Source organism: Pan troglodytes, chromosome 9 (assembly GCF_028858775.2).
Source record: "Pan troglodytes isolate AG18354 chromosome 9, NHGRI_mPanTro3-v2.0_pri, whole genome shotgun sequence".
NCBI lineage: Eukaryota > Metazoa > Chordata > Mammalia > Primates > Hominidae > Pan > Pan troglodytes.
In genome coordinates, this window is record NC_072407.2 from 34619012 (window position 1) to 34640825 (window position 21814).

The 21814-nt window shown below is 35.2% G+C and overlaps 1 long non-coding RNA gene across 2 annotated transcripts in view; it reads left to right on the forward strand.

Annotated features, from left to right (window-relative positions):
• LOC134807341 (uncharacterized) overlaps nt 1–17765 on the forward strand; it is a 30663-nt gene extending 12898 nt beyond the window's left edge. The window contains exons 4-5 of one of the 2 annotated variants that reach the window (XR_010147525.1): nt 12678–12830; nt 17454–17765. This is a non-coding gene — a long non-coding RNA (uncharacterized LOC134807341). The remainder of the gene's footprint in view (nt 1–12677; nt 12831–17453) is intronic. The other variant, XR_010147524.1, reaches the window with a different exon arrangement.
• The last annotated feature ends 4049 nt before the right edge of the window (nt 17766–21814 follow it).

Below are 21814 nucleotides of genomic sequence, written 5' to 3' on the forward strand. Positions count from 1 at the left end.
GAATGATATTTTTATCTGATGTCGACATTGCAAGAAATGTGTTGATTCTAATAGAGTGAATCATATGAAACTGTCAATATTTGACTGTTTTTGATCTACAAAATGTCGATTTCATGTGGTTCAATCTAATATTTTAAGGTGTAAGTAAACCACAAAGCAAAAGTGTTATTTTTGGACTTCTAACAGTAACTGGGATTGCATTGGAATTTGTTCAAGCTTAAAGAAGCTGGGATGATTTGAACATTTTTATTTCAAGAATGTATTTCAAAGTGATAGACTGAAAAATAAATAGAATTTAAAGTGTACTCTGACATTCTTATTATATCAAATTTGTTCAACACAGCAGACACTTTCAAAATTATCAGAAACCTAAACAAACAAATCATAAATAGATAATGCAAAACATCTAATGATTGTATTTTCTGTGTCAGTCTGAATTACTATTATGGTAAAGAGGAGCACAGGTGGCTTTTCCTTTTTAGAAACTCTACAGCCATACAAAGGATCCTTGCCTGTGTAATAACAGGGAAATGAACGCAGGAAGGAAAAAGGCCGCTGACATTAGGTAATGTTTAAAATCCTGACCCCTTGATTTGGACATATGGTATTCACTTTATCATTTAACCCATATAGAGACCTTTCCAAGAGTGAAAATAAAATGACTCATTAAAATGAAAATTACAAAAACAAAGGTCAGCTAGTTCCCAGAAATTATAATTAGTAAATAAACAAATGATTCCCTCTCCATTTTTTATTTTGAATTATTTTAAAACTACAGAAAAGTTGTAAAACAATACAATGATTATTCACATACCCCTCACCTAGATTCATCAAAGTACTAACCAATTGTTAGTATTTTGTTATCTCTCTGTCTCTTCCTCTCTCTCTCTCAATTGTTCTATTCTGACATTCATAAATAAGCAAAGATATATTTTAAGGATTTTTCAATACTCTTCAAGTCAGGTGTGAATCTCTCCCTGTCCACCAGGTTAACCAACATGTCACAGATTCATAGAATGATTCTGTCATTGGAAAGTACCCAGTTATCTCAGAAACTTACTCCTAATCTAGCCCATTCTGTACCACAGAGTTCTGAAGTTCATTCTTTCAAGAAAGAGGAAGCAGCGATGGTAATTTTATCATCTACCCACAGGGCATGTAGGTGACAGTGATATATTCACTTGGTACCCTCAGTAACAAAACAAAGCTCCAACAAATCAATTTAAAGGGGGAAGGGATTACATTATCTTCCTCCTATCAAGGCAGGGTCTAAGTTTCACAGCAAAACCCTTTAGGGAATTTGTGTGTTCTTCTCACCTTATCTTGTGCCTCTTCTGGAATAACCTGCTAATTGATTTCCTTGCCTCCCATTTACCCCTGCACTCTCTAACTTATCTTGCACACAGCTGCCAGCACAATCTTTAGTAGGAAATCCTACTTCGATCCTGTCATTCTCCTGACCAGAAATGTTCACCAATGTCCTATGTCAAACAGGATACATTTCTGACTTCTTAATCTAGGAGTGATATTCAGCTGGTATGACTTAGTATGGTTATACCAGTTGTTACAGTGTTGAAATACTTCCATACCACTTGATAAAGAGAAATACTTAACTTACTGACTCTATAAATGACCTAAGAATCTAGCCTAGCATCAGCTTCGACAAAGAGTAATGGGGCTTGGGAATGGTGCTGACATGAAGGTGGCTGGTCAATGGTAATTGCTTAGTAGACAAAGGTAATGGAGGTGGTGCCAGTGGTGGTGGCCTGAGCAGATCCTGACAGCTCCAAGTCAAGATATCATCTTTGTTTTAGGTCTTGCCTTCAGACCATATATCCAGTCTATGAAAAATAAGTAAATAAAGCTGGGTGTGGCGGCTCAAGCCTGTAATCCTAGCACTTTGGGAGGCTGAGGCGGGATGATCACTTGAGGCCAGAAGTTCGAGACCAGCCTGGCCAACATGGTGAAACCCCTTCTCTACTAAAAATGCAACAATTAGCTGGGCATGGTGGTGTGCACCTGTAGCCCCAGCTATTTGGGAGGCCAAAGCAGGAGAATCGCTAAACCCAGGAGGCAGAGGTTGCAGTGAGCCGAGATTGTGCCGCTGCGCTCTAGCCTGGGCAACAGAATGAAACTCTGTATCAAGAAAAAAAAAAGTAAATAAATGAGAAATCTGCCCATTTCTCACCAATAGCACTGGTATAATCTAGTCCAGGCCATCATCAGCTCAGCCTTCACATCAGAAGAGCCTCCTCCTCCTCTGGCCAGCCAGGGTGATCTTAATGCTTAAATCAGAACACACCAGGGCACTGCTGAAAGCAGCAGCTCCTTGAGCACAGTAGATGAATATCCACACTCCCAATCATGGTCTACAATGCCATATGGGCCCTGCCTCCTCTCTGCGTTCATCTTCTACTCTTCCCTTACTCTAGTCACACTGGCTTTATTTCCATTCCTCAGTTATGCCAAACTTGCAGCCCTTTTGGGACCTTTAACATTTGTTTTCCCTTCTACTTGGAATAAACATCATAAAACTTGCTTCATGGTTGCCTCCTTCTCATAAGTCAGGTCTCCATTCAAAGTCAGTTCTTCACAGAGGCCTTTCCTCACCAGCCTACACAGCTTTTATCTCCCCGGTCTCTCTCTACCTCATCACCTTATTTTCTTTATTATATCACAGGCTTATTTTCTATCTTCCTCCACTGGATTCTAAATTTCTAGGAGGTAGGGTTATCTATTTTGTTCATTGCTTTATCCAAACACAAAGAACAGCGCCTGGCCTAACATGTTTGTTGACTGACTGTCTGATTGACAAAAACACTGAGCACAGTGCCTGGCACTTCGTATCTAGGTACCTGTTAGATATTTTATCGTCACAGTATTCTATGTAGTTATAAATCTGGTAGCCTGTCCTAATCTTTTGGCTTCACCTCTCTTATATTTATATCCCAGCCCCAGCACAGTGCTTGGCACTAAACTGATTTAGTGGAATCTAATTTTTTACTATAATAAATTATAATCAACCTGTTATAGACCTTGGACAGAGACTTCTTGGAGTAGCTTTATTCTTTTCTTTCTCTTGGTTTTGACTTTAGGAGTAGAAAGAATCAGATTCCTTATGAAGATTTGTTATAAATTTCTCAAGTTATGCATGTTGTCTATAAAGCAAATGTTGTAAACTGGCAGCCCAGAGGTTCAATATATTGCTGGATGTTATTTGTTTTGCTCAGTGGTGGATTAAAGTTTTTTGAGGGTGCATTTAAAAATCAAAAGAGTTCACAGTTTTTCATAGAAAAAAAGAAATCATATTTCAGATTTTTATTTTAAAGGAAGATCTGGACACAGCGAACTCAATTTCGTGCAACAATTGGCTAGAGCTGAGTAACAGTTGCTCACTTCAACCTGGGCATCAGCCCCTGGGGCTGTCCTAGTTACCACCTATACTTTCTCATTCATTTGTCATCTGCCTGGATCCCAGGAAGACCTTGAGTTTGTGATTACTATTGTAAAGAAAGTTTCCATAAGGGGCATAATTTTTTTTTTTTTTTTTTTTTACATCTTGCTGTGTGGAATTAGAATTTTCCCAGCTTTTCCGATCCAGGGTCTTGGTTTCATTTGATAGGTTAGGAGTTAAAGAAGAAAATTTGGAAAAGGGCACTAACTTAGATATGAGGGGAAAGAGAGCAGTTAGGAAAGGAGCAAATTCAGGTTTTATGGGACGAGAAGCTTATATAATTTTTTGGATCCCCCTTTTTGTGTGTGTGTGTGTGTGTGTTCTCCTGGACTCAACTTTTTTTTTTTAAAAAATGGCTGGGTGTGGTGGCTCAGGCCTGTAATCCCAGCACTTTGGGAGGCTGAGGAAGGTGGATCACGAAGTCAGGAGTTCGAGACCAGCCTGACCAAGATGATGAAACTCTGTCTCTACTAAAAATAGAAAAAATAAAAAATACAAAAATTAGCCAGGCGTGGTGGCAGGCACCTGTAATCCCAGCTACTTGGGAGGCTGAGGCAGGAGAAGCACTTGAACCCAGGAGGTGGAGGTTGCAGTGAGCTGAGATCACGCCACTGCACTCTAGCCTGGGTGACAGAGCAAGACTTTGTCTCAAAAATAAAAAATAAAAAAAAAGGAAAAAGAACGTATAATTGTAAATTTATTAAAAAAATTACTAGGATCTTTCCCAGGGCCTTGGAAGAGACTGGAGCAAGAGAGGTGCCCTGAGGTTCATGAATTATTAGCTCTATTGTAAGTCCACCCCCAACTGGAGTGAGAAAGGAGATGGAAAGCTTTATAAGCAATCGTTTAGACAGTAACATCTGTGCTGTCTGCAATGTCCAACATGAAACTGAAGAACCGACGAAGTTCAATAAAGTTGATAGAGACAGAAGCACATAGGCTTTGTGCCAAAGCATATGTTTATTTTTTTTCTTCATTATCCACTTTTTTCTGGATGTAATCCTCTTCTTGGATCTAAGGATTCTTAAATCCTCTGCAGTCTGTTTCCCAGGCTCCTATGTCAGATGCCTTTGGCCAATGGGAGCCACTGGCTGGAGATGAGAGGGTGGGAGAGTTTTTATCCAGACTTCTCTCTCTGGGTGGCATCTTCACAAGCAGCTGCATCTCCTCCTGTTTTTAGGTCTTACTGGATAAACCTTTTATGGATCTAACTTCCAATAGGAGACTTTAGCCCCTGGGCTTTGTTCATGGGCCCCTTCCCTTTATCTCTCCAGCAAAGTGGTAGTAGACATTTCTGGTTGTTGCTAATCTCTGGGTTACCTCACTATTCCCCCTTTGACTTTTCTGCTCCTCTGTCAGCAGAGGAGCAAAATGTAATCAATTCCCTGCATTACAATCCTCTTGTTTTAAATACTCAGAGTGGATTCTTTTTCTTTTTTTTCTATTGGACTCTGATGCATTGATTGATGTTGGGACAATTTTGTCTAGCTTTATTCATACATTGTTCTGATGCTTAATTCTATGATCTTATGATTCTTATTAAAAACTGTCATTTTTAATATAAAGTCTTCATGCTTTTGTTCTTTACACCATGTTCTTTACTTCATGAAGTTGACTGTGCCTGTTGGCTTGTTTGATTATTTAAAAGTATCTTTGGATTACCCAGACTGTGACAAACTTAGGTTGTATGAGAGTGATTTTCTTGTACAGATATGCATAGAGCAACCCTTATGAATGAAATATTGAAATACTAAAGTATGTCCCAAACACTATTCTTATAAACTATGTGAACTTGGTATGTATCTAATATAAAAACATATATTAGATGATGATATAAGTGGTGTTTGATTTTATGAACTTTTTTTATGGAAAATTTCAAAAATATACAAAGTAAATAGAATTGCATAATGAATCCCTAGGTTATCATCACCCAGCGTCAACAATTATCAATACTCTGTTATTCTTATTTCACCTATACCTCCATCCAATCCCTACTCCCTCACCGAAATATTATAATTTCTATAGTTTTTTATAGTAAAATTTTACACATGAAAACATACAAATATATATACATATATATGTGTATATATGTATGTGTGTATATATATATATTTAATAGAGACAAGGTGTCGCTCTGTCACTCAGGTTAGAGTGCACTGGTGCAATCATAGCTCACTGTAACCTTGAACCTCTGGCCTCAAGAAATCCTCCCGTCTCAGGCTCCCAAAGTGCTGGGATCTGCCACACCTAGCCTAAAATAAACAAACCTTAGTTGTACAAGTTTGACTAATGGATATCCCTGGGTAACCATATCTTTATCATAATACAGAGTTTTCAATCTCCTAAGAAGATTGCCTCCTGTACCCCCCCAGGCAATTCCTATCCTACCCCTGAAGGAACCACATTTCTGATATTTTTTTACCCTTGTATTAGTTTTGCCTCTTTTATAATATATGCAAGCATAAAAATATACAACATGCAGTGAAATCAGAAGTATGTACACTTCTGTGTCTGGCTTTATTTGGTCAGCATATCTGTGATACTCATTCACGTTGTGTGTATTAACAATTCACTCCTGTTGGAATTGCACTGTATGGATATACTTTGATTTCTCCAGTTTGCGGATCTGGTAAGTTTCCTGGTTTTGTGTCTTTTGAATAAATTTTTAATGAATATTCTTATACATGTGTTTTTGGTGATCATTTTTCTCATGTCTCTCGGATAAGTAGGAGTAGAATTATTGGGTCAAGAGTAGATACTTAACTTCATACTAAACTACTAAAACTTTTTTATAGGTGAATTGCCTTTTTACTTTCCCATCATCAATATATGAGAGTTCCAGTCACGTCACAATGTTGCAAATATTTGGTATTGTCATGCTCTTTATATTTTACCATTCTACTGAGTGTGGAGTGGCACCTCGTTGTGATTTTAATTTGCATATTTCTAAGAAGTAATGGTATTGCATACCTTTTTCATTTGCTTCACTCTTTAACTAGTGTTTTCAAGTGCTTTGCCCAATTTTTAAATTGAGTTGTTTGTCTTTTATTATTGAGTGAGTGTAGAAGTTCTTTATATATTCAGAATATGTATCTTATGAATGTATTCTTGGTATCTGTGGCTTGCCTGTATTTTATTTTATTTGGAAACAGGTCTCACTCTTTCACCCAGGCTGGAGTGCGGTAGCACAATAATGACTCAGCTCACTGCAGCCTTGACCTTCTGGGCTTGGGTGACTCTCCGACCTCAGCCTCCTTAGTAATTGGGACTACAGGTGCATTCCACCATACCTCCCAGCTAGTTTTGTTTTTTGTTTTTGTTTTTTTTTTGTATTTTTTTGTAGACACAGGGTTTTGCCATATTGGCCAGGCTGGTCTTGAACTCCTGGACTCAAGTGATTGGCCCGCCTCAGCCTCCCAAAGTGCTGAGATTATAAGAGTGAGCCACCACACCCCGACCTGTTTATTTTAAAGAGTAGAATTTGAACAGCAACAACTTTTAATTTTGATGTAGTTTAATTTATTCATATTTTCTTTTACAGATATTGCTCTGTAAATAAATCTTTGTCTACTCCCAAGTTACAAAGATAATCTCTTATATTTTCTTCCCAAAGCTTTGTAGTTTTACTTTTAGATTTTTATCTATAACCCAGCTCAAATTAATTTTCATGTATGGTATGAGATAATGACTGTGGTTTATTCTTTTCCATACGTACACCAGTTGTTCCAGAACAATTTACTGAATGGTTTTTCTTTCTTCATAGAATTACTTTGGAGCTTTTGTCAAAAAATAACTTATTGCCTAAGTGTAGGCTTATTGCTGGACTCCCCAGTCTGTTCCATTATCTATTTGTGTGTCCTTAGCCAATATGACAAGACTACAGTCTTTATTATGGAAGTTTTAATGTAATTATTCAGTATAGGTCCTTCAGTTGTATTCTTTTTTCAAAATTGTTTTGACTATTATAAATCTTTTGCATTTTCAAATACATTTTAGTATCAGTTTATGAATTTCTATAAAAATGCCTGAAGTGATTATAAAAGGGACTGTGTTGAAGTTACATATTATGTTAGGGGGAATTTGCATCTTAATACTATTGATTCTACAAATCCATAAATATAGTATATCTCTCCATTTATTTAGTACTTCTTTAATGTCTTGGTTTTCACTGTAGACGTTTTTGAATCTTTATTAAATTGATTCTTAATTTATATGTTTTATGCCATGTTTAAAACATTCTTTTTCAAATATTTGTTGTGAATAGATATTCATTTGTTTTAGAAAACTGACTTCATGTTGATGTGTCTGTTGGCTGCATAAATGTCTCTTTTGTGCACATGTACCCTAGAACTTAAAGTATAATAAAAATATATATATATTGAAAAAAACTGACTTTATATATGAGACCTACTAAACTCACTTATTCTATTAATTTGTTTTCATGGAAACAATTATGTCATCTGCCTACAGAGACAACTTTATTTTTCCTTTCCTTTATTTATTCCTACACTACTATGTTAAATAAAAGAGTGAAAGCAGACTTACTTTTTTATTTTTTTTTAATTTTAGGGGAGAAAGCATTCCGTATGTCATTAGCTATGACTTTTTCATAGATGTCTTATATCAGATTGAGGAAGTTTTCTTCTTTTTATTTTTTTATTTTTATTTTTTTTAGAGATGAGTTCTCTCTCTGTTGCTCAGACTGAAGTGCAGTGGTGTGATCATAGCTCACTGCAGCCTCAGACTCTGGGCTTCAAGCAATATTCTCATCTCAACCTCCCAAGTCACTGGGATAACAGGTGGGAGCCAGCTCTCCCAGCATTTTTGTTCCTCAGTTTGCTGAGAGTTTTTATCAGTAATGAGTGGGAAATTTTGTCAAATTTTTTTCTACATATATTAAAATGACTATATGTTTTTCCTTTGTTCAGTTGTATGTAGTATTGTATTTATTAATTTTCAAATGTTAAAGCAACCTTGCATTCCTGGGATAAACTCTGCTTGGCTTGATGTGTTACCTTTCTACATTTTTAAAACTTTCCTCATATATTGTTATTTATTTCATATATTTTCGGGAGACACTTTGATCTACAATTTTTCTTCTTTCTTTACTCTTTTTCTTTCCTTCTTTCTTTTGTTCCCTCTTCCTTCCTCTCTCTCACTTTCTTTCTTTCTATTGGGATATCAGAATTACTATTGCTTCCTAGAATAAATTTAGAGATGTTTCTTCTTTCTCTATTTTCTGAAATAGTTTGTGGAAGATAAGCATTATTTCTTTCTTAAATATTTGATAGCATTTACCAATGAAAATGTTGAGACTGGAGTGTTTTTGTTTGTTTATTTTTGCGTGTATTTGAGGAATATTTTGATAACAGATTATTTTCTTAGATAGAAATACGAGTGTCCAAATATCCCATTTTATCATGTTCGCTTCTAAGTTGTGTCTTTTCAAATGATTAGTTGATTTTATTAAAGATGTCAAATGTATTCATATAATATTGTTAATAGTATGCCATTATTTTCATTTTGATGTCTGAAAGGTCTGTAGTGGAATATTTTTTATTATTGATATTGGTATTTTGTATTTTTTCATGATCAATCTTTCTAGGTTTAAATTTTTGTCTTAATACTTTCAAGGAACTAAATTGTTAATTTTATTGATTTTATTCATTGTTTTCAATTTTATTGATTTCTTCTCTTTACATTTGCTTTTTTCTACTTCATTTAGATTAAATTTTCTTTTTTTTCTAACTTCTTAAGATTGAAAATATAGATAAATAATTGAAGCTTGTCTTTTTTTTTTTTACTATGAACACTTAAAGCTATAAACTTCCCTATAAGCATTGTTTTAATTGCATCTTGTCATTTCTGATGTGCTAAATTTCATTATCATTCAGTTAGAAACATTTTAAAATTTCCTTTTGATTTCTTTCTTTGTTGACCCATGAATTGTTGAGAACTATGTTATTTAATTTCCAAGTATGTGAGACTCTCCAAATATCTTATCGTTACTTAATTCTACTGTGGTGAGAAAATATACTCTATAAACTCTACACTTAATCTTTTGAAACTTACTTATTTATTAAAATATTATTAGATTTTATATTTTTTGACATATAAAAATCAGTGTGTATTCAAGGTATACAACTTGATGAGTTTGGGGATAAGTATACATTCATGAAACCATTACCACCATGAAAGTCATACACACATTCATCACCTCCCGAAGCTTCCTCTCATGCCTTTTATTACTATTATTTTTGTGGATGTGGTAACAACATAACAACTCTTTATTTGTCTTAACAAATTTGAAGTATGTAATACAGTATTTTCAGCCAGCTATAGGCACTATGCTGCATAGTAAACCCTTTTTTTTTTTTTTTTTGAGATGGAGTCTTGCTCTGTCACCTGGGCTTGAGTGCGGTGACATGATCTCGCCTCACTGCAACCTCCATCTCGCCTCCCAGGTTCAAGCGATTCTCCTGCCTCGGCCTCCCAAGTAGCTGTGATTACAGGCAGCTGCCACCAAGCCTGGCTAATATTTTTGTATTTTCAGTAGAGACAGGGTTCCACTATTTTGGCCAGGCTGGTCTCGAACTCCTGACCTTATGATCTGCCCGCCTGGGCCTCCCAAAGTGCTGGGATTACAGGCATGAGCCACCATGCCTGGTTGCCGCATAGTAAACCTTTAGAATTTATCTTGCATAACTGAAACTTTATCCTTTGACCATCACCTCCCTGTTTTCCCCTCCCCCTTACCCCTAGCAAAGACTATTCTACTCTCTGTTTCTATGAGTGTGATTATTTTAAGTCCCATATATAAATGACATCATATAGTATTTTTCTTTCTGTGTCTGGCTTATTTCCCTTAGCATAATTTCATCCAGGTTCATACATATTGTCACAAAGGGCAGGATTTCTTTCTTTTTTAATGCTGAATAATATTCCATTCTATATACATATGCCACATTTTCTTTATTCATTCATCCATGGACATTTAGGTAGTTTCCGTATCTTGGCTATTGTCAATAATGCTACAATGAGCATAGGACTGCAGATATCTCTTTGTGATCTTGATTTAAATTATTTTGGGTAAATATCTAGAAGTAGGGTTACTGAATCAAATAGTAGTTCTATTTTTAATTTTCTGAGGACTCTTAATACTGTTTTCTATAATGGTTGCCCCAATTTACATTTCCATGAACAGTGTACCAGAGTTCCATTTTCTCCATATTCTTGCCAACACTTACTATCTCTTTTTTTAAATAATAATAACTAATAGACATAAGGTGATAGCTCCTTGTGATTTTAATTTGCATTTCCCTGATGGTTAGTGATGTTGAGCACATTTTCATATATCTGTTGGCCATTTGTATGTCTTCCTTAGAGAAACATCTGTTCAGGTCCTTTGCCCATTTTTAAGTCAGGTTATATTGTTTTACTGCTATTGAGTTGTATGATTTCCTTATGTGTTGTAGATGTTAATCCCTTATCAGAGATATGGTTTGCAAATATTTTCCCATTCCATGGGTTGTCTTTTCATTTATTGATTGTTTCCTTTGTTGTGCAAAAGCCTTTTTAGTTTAATGTAACCCCACATGTTTGTTTTTGCTTTTGTTGTCTATGCTTTTGGTGTCATATCCAAACATTCATTGTCAAGACCAGTGTCAAGGATTTTTTTAGGAGTTTTATAGCTTCAAGTCTTATGTTTAACTCTTTAATTTTGGGTTGATTTTTTGTGTATCACATATAATAAAGGTCCAGTTTCATTCTTTTTCATGTAGATATAATTTGACCAACACCATTTATTGAATGAGCTATTCTTTCTCTATTTTGTATTCTTGGCACTGCTGTTGAAGATTACTGAATATGCTAGATTCTAGGTTCTGTTGTATTATTGTAAAGAGTGAGTTTTGTCTTAGTAGATAGTTAATATGGTTGAATTCAATACCTAAATTCTGTGACTCCTGTGGTCAGCAGGGGTGGGAATCTATGCTCATTTATTTAAGCTTCTACTAAATTATCCTCCTGCCTCTATGTTTTTCTTGTTTTAATATAAGAGGACAAAAAACATGCTCAGAAAACTCTTTATATTGAGCTTGCCTCCTTCAGTGTTTGAGTTAATGAATGGGGAGACTATGACATATGATGCTGAATTCAAATGCTGAAGACTAATTCATTAATATTTTATTGAATAAATATTTCTTAAACCCACTTTGTGTCAATTACTCTGCATTTTTGTATTCTATTCTAGGAATACAAAAATAAAGAAGATTTTCAAGGACCTTATAGTCTAGTGAGTGGGACAACCAATACATAGATTAATATAAAGGAATATAATAAATATTTTAATGGAGACACAGAGTGAATTTGTAGGAGCATACAGGATAGGTATCTAACCTAGCCTGGTAGTATTAAAACAGAAATTTTTGTTTGTCTGTTTTGTTTTCTTTTTAACTTAAGGTCTTGCTCTGTCACCCAGGCTGGAGTGCATAGTGCCATCATAACTTACGGCAACCTCAAACTCCTGGGCTCAACTGATCCTCCTACATCAGCCTCTTGAGTAACAGGGACAAGTGTGTACTACCATGGCCGGATTTTCTTTTTTAATGTATTGTAAAGCAAGGTTTATGTTGCCCAGGCTGGTCTCAAACTCCTGGGCTTAAGCAATCTGCTTGTCTCAGCCTCCCAAAGAGTTGGGATTACAGGCATGAGCCACCGCACCCAGCCTAGAAAGTGTATTATAAGGAGGTACACCCTAAGTAAAAACATGAAAATATTTAGAGACTACAAGAATGAATACAAAATCTCCATACATTTCTAGCATTTTTGTAAGATATTTTATTTCATTTCAACTCAACTAAAATTTACTAAAGATTTACTGTGTGTCTCACATTGTTGCAAACACTAAGGAAGAAAATAAATTCTTATGAAGCATCTCACAATATACCCAAGGAAAAGGAAGGAAAAATGGACACTCTTTTTACACAAAAATTCTTCATTAGCCATCACCATGACTTTTTTAAAAAAATTTTTTCCTAATTTTTAGGTAAGAAAATGGAATCTCAGAAAAATTAAATAACATAGATAAGGTTATAGAGATAATAACTGAAAGAATAAAGACTGAAAACCAAATCCATCTACTCCAATTCATGCTATTTCTACCAATTTTATAAGACAATATTAAGAACAATTCTAACTTCATCAATTTCTATTTCATTTCTAGAAAATAAAAATCAATATGTCACATGTACGTAGTTTTAAAAATCAAATAATTCTGACTGTTATAATTTAAAAATCTCAGATTAAAAAAGTAAAACTCTCAACCACAGAGAAACATCTAAAATGGAGAATTACATTCCAAAGCACAATAATTTATGTAAGTATTTTTCTAGTATTAATATAGTATAATGCTTGCAAAATGATAAAACATACAGGGTAGATATAAAATTCTGTGTAAGACCTAATTTAAGCTACTTGTAATGTGCCTTTAACTTTGTGTTTTCAGGGTTTGCCCTGAGATTTTGCTAGTTTATAATATGCCATTATAAAGAGGTAAAAAAATAACAGAATGAAGCCATATGGTTCTATATCAGATATCTTTACAAAATAAACAATTAGCAATATTTCAAATAATTCTTGAACACACATCTACAATTTCAAGGAATTAACACAAGCAAACTAGTACTCACTTTCATGTCAAGAAATATTCAGAGTATATGATTTGAAATGATAGAACCTCACTACTGGGTTTACTATATGAAATATGCAGGATATTACAAGTGTCATTTTATCTAGTAGCTGAGTTCTGTGACATGGAAACTAAGTTTGGACCATCTGCCACACTCAGGACACCAGCAAGTCATCTCCTGTTATGGCCCAAGAGAAAAAATAATACATTTCAGATCATAATGGGGACACAGTTAAGTCCTTGGTTAAAAACAAAACAAAACAAATGTATTCCAATAAAAGAATAGCAAGAGAAATAATGAAGTGGGAAAAGTTAAAAATGACCAAAGATACCAAAGTGCATTGCACACTACTTTCTGCACTACCAGGGTTCTAGCACACATAACAATATTGACACTTCCTAACAAATGTTTATGTTTCAGAAATTTGTTTCTAGGGCAATTGTGTATAATCATAAACAACTTTCTAATTTAAACAAATGATAAGTGGTGTTTCAGTTCTAAGTTTAGGCTAGAGAAACTCATTTAATAGTGAATAACTTGATTGTAACATAATGATACTGTACAATATAAGCACTATTGAGAACATTCAAGAAAACACATTCTATTTTCTTCCTTGAAACTCTAGAAATGTATTTTCCTTCATTGAGGAAGTAGCTTTAGTAGTCCACTAGGGGTAGGGAGAAAAGCAGAACAGGTTTCAAATTGGGAGAACAGAGGAAACTGCAGAAGGTAAGACTCTGGTAGGGGCAGTAGAAGTTGAAACACTGGATATGACTAGAATTTATTGGGTGGAGTTTCTGGAAAAGCACTTTAAAGAGGGCTAACTGAGCTTTGAGAAACACACTCTTTGCTCTTTGCTTATCCTGCCCTGAGTGCAGATGTGATGGCTGGAGCTGGAGTGGATGTCTTATAGACATGAGTGGACTTTAAGTATAGAAGTCATGCACTAAGGATGGGAAATAAGAAAGGATACACTTGGAAAATTGGTAAAAGTAGGAACTGTTTTTCAGCTTGACACTGCCTGCGTTTAAACTTCATTTACGTGAGACAAAATAAACATGAATCTTGTTTAAGTCACTCATATTTTGGATATTTGTTCCTAGCAACCAAATACTAGTCCTAAGTGATACAAGGGACATAATGAAAATTTATCGAGAACATTCTCTTTGCCAGGCAAAGTGAATCTGTTCTGAGGATAACAGATGAAAGACATTACTCTTACTTTCAAAGTGCTTAGTCTATAGCAAGTAAACCAATGACTATAATAATGTGTGATGAGTGTTTGTATGTTAGAGGAGCACTTAGGAGGAACACTCAATCTCACTTGTGGCATTCTTTTAGTTAAAAAAAAATCTTGTGTTATTTGGTCATGATCCTGATTTAGCTAAAGAATTTTATTATATTACAGCTGCAAAATACTTGCAGGATTAGATTCTTACTTTTCATTTCTCCTACCCCAGTTTTTTTCGTTTTGGTGAATGGCACCCACTCACCCAATTTAGATTTTCATTTTGCCTTTGATTATTTGTCTAGCTGTGAAGCAGTTTCATATATCCTATTGGAAGTAGTTGAGGTTTCTGAATCTGTAAATTGATATCTATCAGCAGTTTTGAAAAATTCTTAGCCATTTTCTCTTCAAATGTGGCTTCTGCTTCTTATCTCTTTCCTGTACCCTGAGGCTCAATCAAATGTGTATTAAACCTCTCCCTGTCTGCTCTGTGCTCAATTCTGAATTTTCTATCCTTTTGTCTTTCCCTGCTTAATTAGTGATATTTTCTTCTGTTTCACTAATTATCCCTTCAACTACATCAAACATCCATTGAATTCTTCATTTTGTTGTTGTATTTTTCAATTATTGAATTTCTACTTGGTTTCTTTGCCCATTTGTCTTGTCACTTTTTAAGAGTTTCTGAGTCTCTGTTCGAAATTATTAGGATTGAACTTTTCCTCCTTGAATATAGTTGATTTATATTCTGTGACTGAAAATTCCAAGATTTGAAGTATTGATTGGTTTATTTTTATTCGTTTTACATCTGCTAGTCATGTCTTCTCATGTATCTAATTAGGTTTGGTTTTATTCTTGGCTTGATCAAATATTTGTAGAAAAATGTGTAGAGAATATTATCTTTCTCTGTAAAGGATTTTTGTCTCAGACAGGTACCCGTGCATTAGTAATTAAAGATTATCCTAATCCAGTTTCCATGCCTGAAATTTTGCTAGGTCGCCCAGATGGCTAAAAGCTGGGTGCCATCCGTGCAAGTGCTGTTTTGCCTTCAGTTCACCTATCTTTCATGATATATCCCACCAGGGTGCAAGGCCAAGGTAGAGATGGCTCAGCAGAGTTCCCACTCTTGCCAAACTTTGGACTGACTCGTATTTCCTACACTTCTTGAGGATGTTAAAAGTACAGCTCAACCTCTGGGACTCCTCTCCTGGATGGGCAAATACAGGGCAAAACCCCTCAAATATTTGGCTCATGTCTCTGAATTTTCATCCCTTTTTGGATGTTAGTCTCTTGATTTCTCATGTATTTGTTAGCTCTTGGATTACCTTTAAAAGATTTTGAAAAAATAACTCTACCTTCCTTAGTAGTTGTTATGGTCTTAATGTGTGCCCTGCAAAGTCATATGTTGAAACTTTTGATGGTGAAAGTGAAAGTGATGGTATTAGGAGGTGTGGACCTTTAGAATGTGATTGAGTCATGAGAGCAGGGCCCTCCTGGATGGGATTATGGTCCTTATAGAAAGAGCTTCAGGGAATAGGTTTTCTCTTTTCTGCCATATGAGGACAGTGTTCATCCTCTTTTGCCCTTTCTGTCTCTTCTGCCATGTAAGGACACCATCTATAAAGAATGGGCCTTCGGCAGATACCAAAGCTGTCAGCACCTTGACCTTGGACTTCCCAACTTACAGAACCGTGAGAAAATAAATTTCTGCTGTTTGTAAATTACCCAGCCTGTGATATTTTATTACAGCAGCACAAACCGACTGAGTCAGTAATTTTCATCAGTGATTTGAATAATCTGCCATTATCAAAACTAGAAGTCCAGTTCTATCAGTATTTCTATAAACCGCATCTTGAGTCAATCCACTTCTGTCCACTTCAATACAAACAACTTTGAAAAACACCATTATTTCTACATAGACCACTGGGATGGTCATTTAATTTAATTTCCCTGTATCCTTGGTTGCTTCCTTCATTCCACAGTTTCTCAATCTTTGCGCTATGGTTATTTTGGGCAGAATAATTCTTTTTGTGGATGGAGGCAGGAGATCTGTCCTGTGCCTTATAGTATATTTAGCAGCAGCCTTGGCCTCTACCCACTAGATGTGAGTAACACCCTCCCCCTTCCTTCTGTAGTTTTGAGAGCCAAAACCATCTCCTAGGGGGAGACATTGCTAAATGTCTCCTGGGGAACAAAATCACCCTCCAATGAGAACTGCTGTTCTAATCCATCCATTACACAGACAAAAGTAAACTTAAAATATATAAGTTATAAGCCCTCATTATTGAAAGTCCTTTAATGGCTCTAAGAAAATAATTTCAACCCTTTATAAAGCCCTTCAAGGGATTACATAAGAGGGTTTCTGTTTATATTCCTAATTACATCTCTTACCAATTTTCTCTTCAGAGTTTGTTTTGCAGCCACATTGACTTTTCTTTCTCTCAAATCTTTTGACAGCTGTAGGACCTTTGCATATGTGGTCCTTTTGCTTTTGCTCTTCATCTGTCTTCTCATCCTATAGATCTCAGTTTAATTAAATTAAATGCCTCAAAACCGGCATTCTGTTGAATGAAAGAATGAGTGAATAAAGCAATTCCAGTTCTTAGATTAGATACTACCTTAGAAGAGGTACCTTATTCAAGACCTTCTTAACGAAACAAGCCAAATCAAAATGAAACAAAACCAAAATCAATCAACCTCCATTATCCTCTGTATCATGGCAACCTATGATTTTCTACTAATATGCTGAGTCCCAGAAGACAGAGGTCCAAATAACACCCACTGACCAGTCATCAGGACTTTTCTGCTTTTTTCCCTAATACTATCCCTCAGATGGTTCCATGAACTTATGGCCAAACTAATTGTTTCTAAGAAAATTAGAAAGAAAACCAAGTTCCTCTTTTTTTTTCTTTTATATTTTCCTCTACCCTTTTTCCATATTTCCACAAACTGCAATTTTAAAGCATACATTGAAGTTATACAGGCAATGTTTCTCAATGACAGTTTTATTAAATGTGCTTTAGTTCATTTTTTAAAAATACAAATATTAATTTGACTTCAAATTTATTTATTTTTTCCTTTCTAGGTCTGGAAGGATGTTAACTGATGGAATTTTTATTTAGCCTATTATTTCAAGTTTCAGCATAGTGATGCCTCTGCCTTAAGGTAGAAGTTAGTTTAATTCTTGAAATCTCAGTTGAAAGAATTCTGGTGAACTCTATTCCAATCAACAGACATTCACATTAACTAACTTCCTGATGGAGGAGAAACAGTCTGCAAACGCTGAATATGGAAGACAGGCAATAATGCCCATTCACAGTATTTTTCCACCACTTCTGCTATAAGTTAAGATTGTAACAGATAGAATATTAATTTCAATAAAAGAGTTTGAAATGATAAGACTGTAGTAGAAAATATTTTGAAACCATATACTGTCTTTTCATATGTATAGTTTATCTTCATTATTTATATCAGACTATGAGAAACAGATGCAAGATGTCCATAGTTTTCTCTAGGGAGAAATAAGTAATACTAATGAAATACAGATTATGCTTAAACAGATAATCAAGAAATTAAAATTTACGGCACTGAACAACTCTTGGCATGGAAATGATCTACATGAAGCTTCTGAAGAACACGTGTACCTGAGAAGAAATATTAGATGCACTGTGAAGAGGAAAAGAGTACTTGAATTGTATGCTTCTGAAATGTTAAGATGAGGCCTTAGGAAAATCTTGAAATACAAATGAGTCTAAACTCTATTTTCTCAATCTGCGTAATATACGTGGCATTAATCAGAATGTAACTAGAGGAACATCTGGGAAATTATAATTCATTTATGAAAGAGTAAGTCAAGCTCTACAAAGGAAAGGGCTCGTGACAAACAAATATTGTACCTAATTTTTCAGCATAAGAAACAAAATTAAAACTGACAGGTGAGTAGGATGTGGTGTAATAAGGAAACTGCAAAAAAAGGAGCTTCAGCTTCAAGTATTTTCTCCAGCTGTGTGATCTTGGACGAGTCATTTACTTTTATCTTACTTTTATTATTTTATTTTTTCAAATGAATAAATTTTATTTTTAGAGAAGTTTTAAGTTCACAACAAAATTAAGCAGGAAGTACAGAGAGTTCCTATTAATATATACTCTCTGCCCTTGGACATGCACAGACACCACCCCCCTCGCTGCCGTTATCAACGTCCCCACTAGAGTGGTATATTTACTATAACTGATGAACCTACACTGACACTTCATAATCACCTGAAGCCCATAGCTTATATTAGGGTTAATTCTTGATGTTGTACATTCTATAGGTTTTGACAAATGTATAGTGACATATCTTCGTCACTGTAGTATACAGATATACAGAATAGTTTCTTAAACACTGTAGTATACAGAATAGTTTCATGGCCACCAAAATTCTCTGCATTCTACGTATCCACCCATCCTTCCTTGTTCTGAAGTCTGCTCTGCATAAAATTAATATGAAATTAATATAGAGCTACCCCGCCTTTCTTTTAATTAGCGTTAGCATGCTACATATTTGTCGATCCATTCACTTTTAATCAACATATGTCTTTATATTTAAAGTGGGTTTCTTGTCAACAACATATAATTAGGGTCTTCTTTTTTAGTCCACTCTTACAATCTCTGTTTTTAATTGGTATATTCAGATTGTTGACTTTTAAAGTGATTATTGATAGAGTTAGATTAATATTTACCATATTTGTTTCTGGTTTCTACTTGTTGCCATTGCTTTTTGTTTCTATTTTTGCCTTCCATACTTTTACTCCCTTTTATGGTTTTAATTATTTTTTATGATTTCATTTTCTGTCCTTCCTTAGCATGTTAGTTATACTTCTTTTTTTTTTCAGTGGTTGCCCTAGAATTTGCAATATATGTTTACAATTAATCCAAATTCACTTTCAAATACTGCTTCACGGATGGTGCAAGTATCTTAGAATGACAAAACATTCTTAATTGCTCCCTCCCATCCCTTATACCATTGCTTTCATTCATTTCACTTATACATAAACACACACACACACACAGAGGCACACATAATTCTATACATTGTTGCTATTATTATTTTGAACAAAGTGTTAATTGTTACATCAATTAGTAATTTTTTTTAAAAGTTTTTATTTTACCTTCACTTAATCAGTCTCCAGTGTTTGTTCCTCATTTAAGTAGATCCGATTTTCTGACCTGTGTCACTTATCTGATGAATTTTTAACATTTTTTGCAAGGTGTGTCTACCGGCAACAAATTTGTCTGAGAAAATCTTTTTTTTTTTTTTTTTTTTTTTTTTTTTTTTTTTTTTTGAGACGGAGTCTCACTCTGTCACCCAGGCTGGAGTGCAGTGGCGCGATCTCGGCTCACTGCAAGCTCCGCCTCCCGGGTTCACGCCATTCTCCCCCCCTCAGCCTCCCGAGTAGCAGGTGGCTCACGCCTGTAATCCCAGCACTTTGGGAGGCCGAGGCGGGCGGATCCCAAGGTCAGGAGATCAAGACCATCCTGGCTAACATGGTGAAACCCCGTCTCTACGAAAAATACAAAAACAAGATTAATTGAGAAAATCTTTATGAGTTTTTTCTCTCCGTTTAAATATTTTACTCCACTTTCTTGCTTGCATGGTTTCTAAGAAGGTTATAATCCTTATGTTTGAGCCTCTATATGTAAAGTGTTTTTTTTCCTCTGACTTCTTTCAAGATTGTTTCTTTATATTTATTTACTGAACTCTGTACATGACATGCAGAAATTTACTTTTTTTTTCTTTTGCATTTGTCCAGCTTGGTGTTGTTTGAGTTTCCGAATCTGTGGTTTGGTGTCTGAAATTAATTTGGGGGAAATTCTCAGTCATTATTCCTTCAAATATTGCTTCTGATCCTTTCTCTCTTTCTTCTCCTTCTGGTATTCCCATTGTGCATAATTACATCTTTTGTAGTGATCTCACAGTTCTTAGCTATTCTGTCTGTTTTTTGTTTTTTTGTTGTTGTTGTTTTGTTTGTTTTTGCCAGTTTTCAGTCTTTTTTCTCTTTGTTTTTCAGTTTTGGAAGTTGCTATTGTTATATCCTCACATGCAGAAATTTTTTTTCCTCAGCCATGTCCAATCTGCTAATGAGCCCATCAAAGGCATTCTTCATTTCTGTTATAGAGTTTGATCTCTAGCATTTCTTTATTATTCTTTTTAAATTTTTCATCTCTCTGTTGATATTATCCATCTGTTTTTGCTTGTTGTCTACTATTGGTGAGGGGGACAGAAACAGTGTTCTACGGTCCTGTGATCAGGTCCCAATCTTTGGGTGAGCCCAGGGCCCTAGACTGTGAACTTCACCAGTGCTTCCGGGTTTGTTTTTTTTTATCCTCCCTTAGGTGGGACAGGATGGCTACAGTAGGCTGGAGTTGAGTGTTTCCTTTCCATAAGGTTAAAAACCCAGCAGGTTAAGCTCTGGTGAAATATTCCCATGAGGGCATTTTTCCTTAATATTCACTATAAGGACCTGTTAGAGCTTCTGGGTAAAATTCACAAGATTATTAAGGCCCTCCCAGGTCTGTGACCCCTGGAGTTTTATCCCTCAGGCTTGTTCACACTGAACCTCTAGCAGTTCATCAATGAGCTTAGATTTTTCTTCCCAGATATTTGTCCCTGCAAAGGTTTCTGCTTGTGGGTTTCTGCTCTGACACATTGAGATTCTCTGTATATGAATGTCTAATGTCTACCTCTATAGTTTTGGGGGCAGAGGTTTGCCCTGTGAGCTCACTTCTCTCACAGATCTAATAAGAGTTGTTGATTTTTCAGCTTGTTTAGTTTTTAACTTGTTATTAGGATGGAGTGAAGAGTTCTAAGTTCCTTACATGTTGGGCCAGAAACTGGAAGTCAGATCATTTACGTTTTAAAGGCTCAGTTTCATTGGGTGTAAATGAATGAGTCTGTGCCCTCAATGATAATTAACTTTTGTTAAAGGAAAGGGCCATTCAGAAAAAAATCATGTTATAAAGACCTATTTGTTTTTCATTCCAAATGAAAATTGCTTTACCGCATCTCCTGGAAACTGTGTACATTTATCATTTAGATTACCTATTTTGTTGAACAGAGTACTTCAATAAGAATATTAGCACTGTTTTTTGCTACACTTTTAATAACTGAATAAAGAAAAGAGCAGAAAATATGGAGGCACTTTTCCAATCATTCATGCTGAAATTAGATCTTAGATCCTGTGGAGAATTTGGGTAGGACTTGTTCTCTGAGAACAATAGATGCTCATCAAATGACTATGTTCATTCCAGGTTAAAAATTACATAAATGCTAAAATCTTATTTAATCCTGCCACCCATTATAAGGTATTTAAAGTGCCAGGAGATAAGATTTTGGTGCTATTTTAGGGACTAGGAAAATTATATATGTTGGAGTTAGAGATAGCTCTATAGTAAGTTACAACCAGA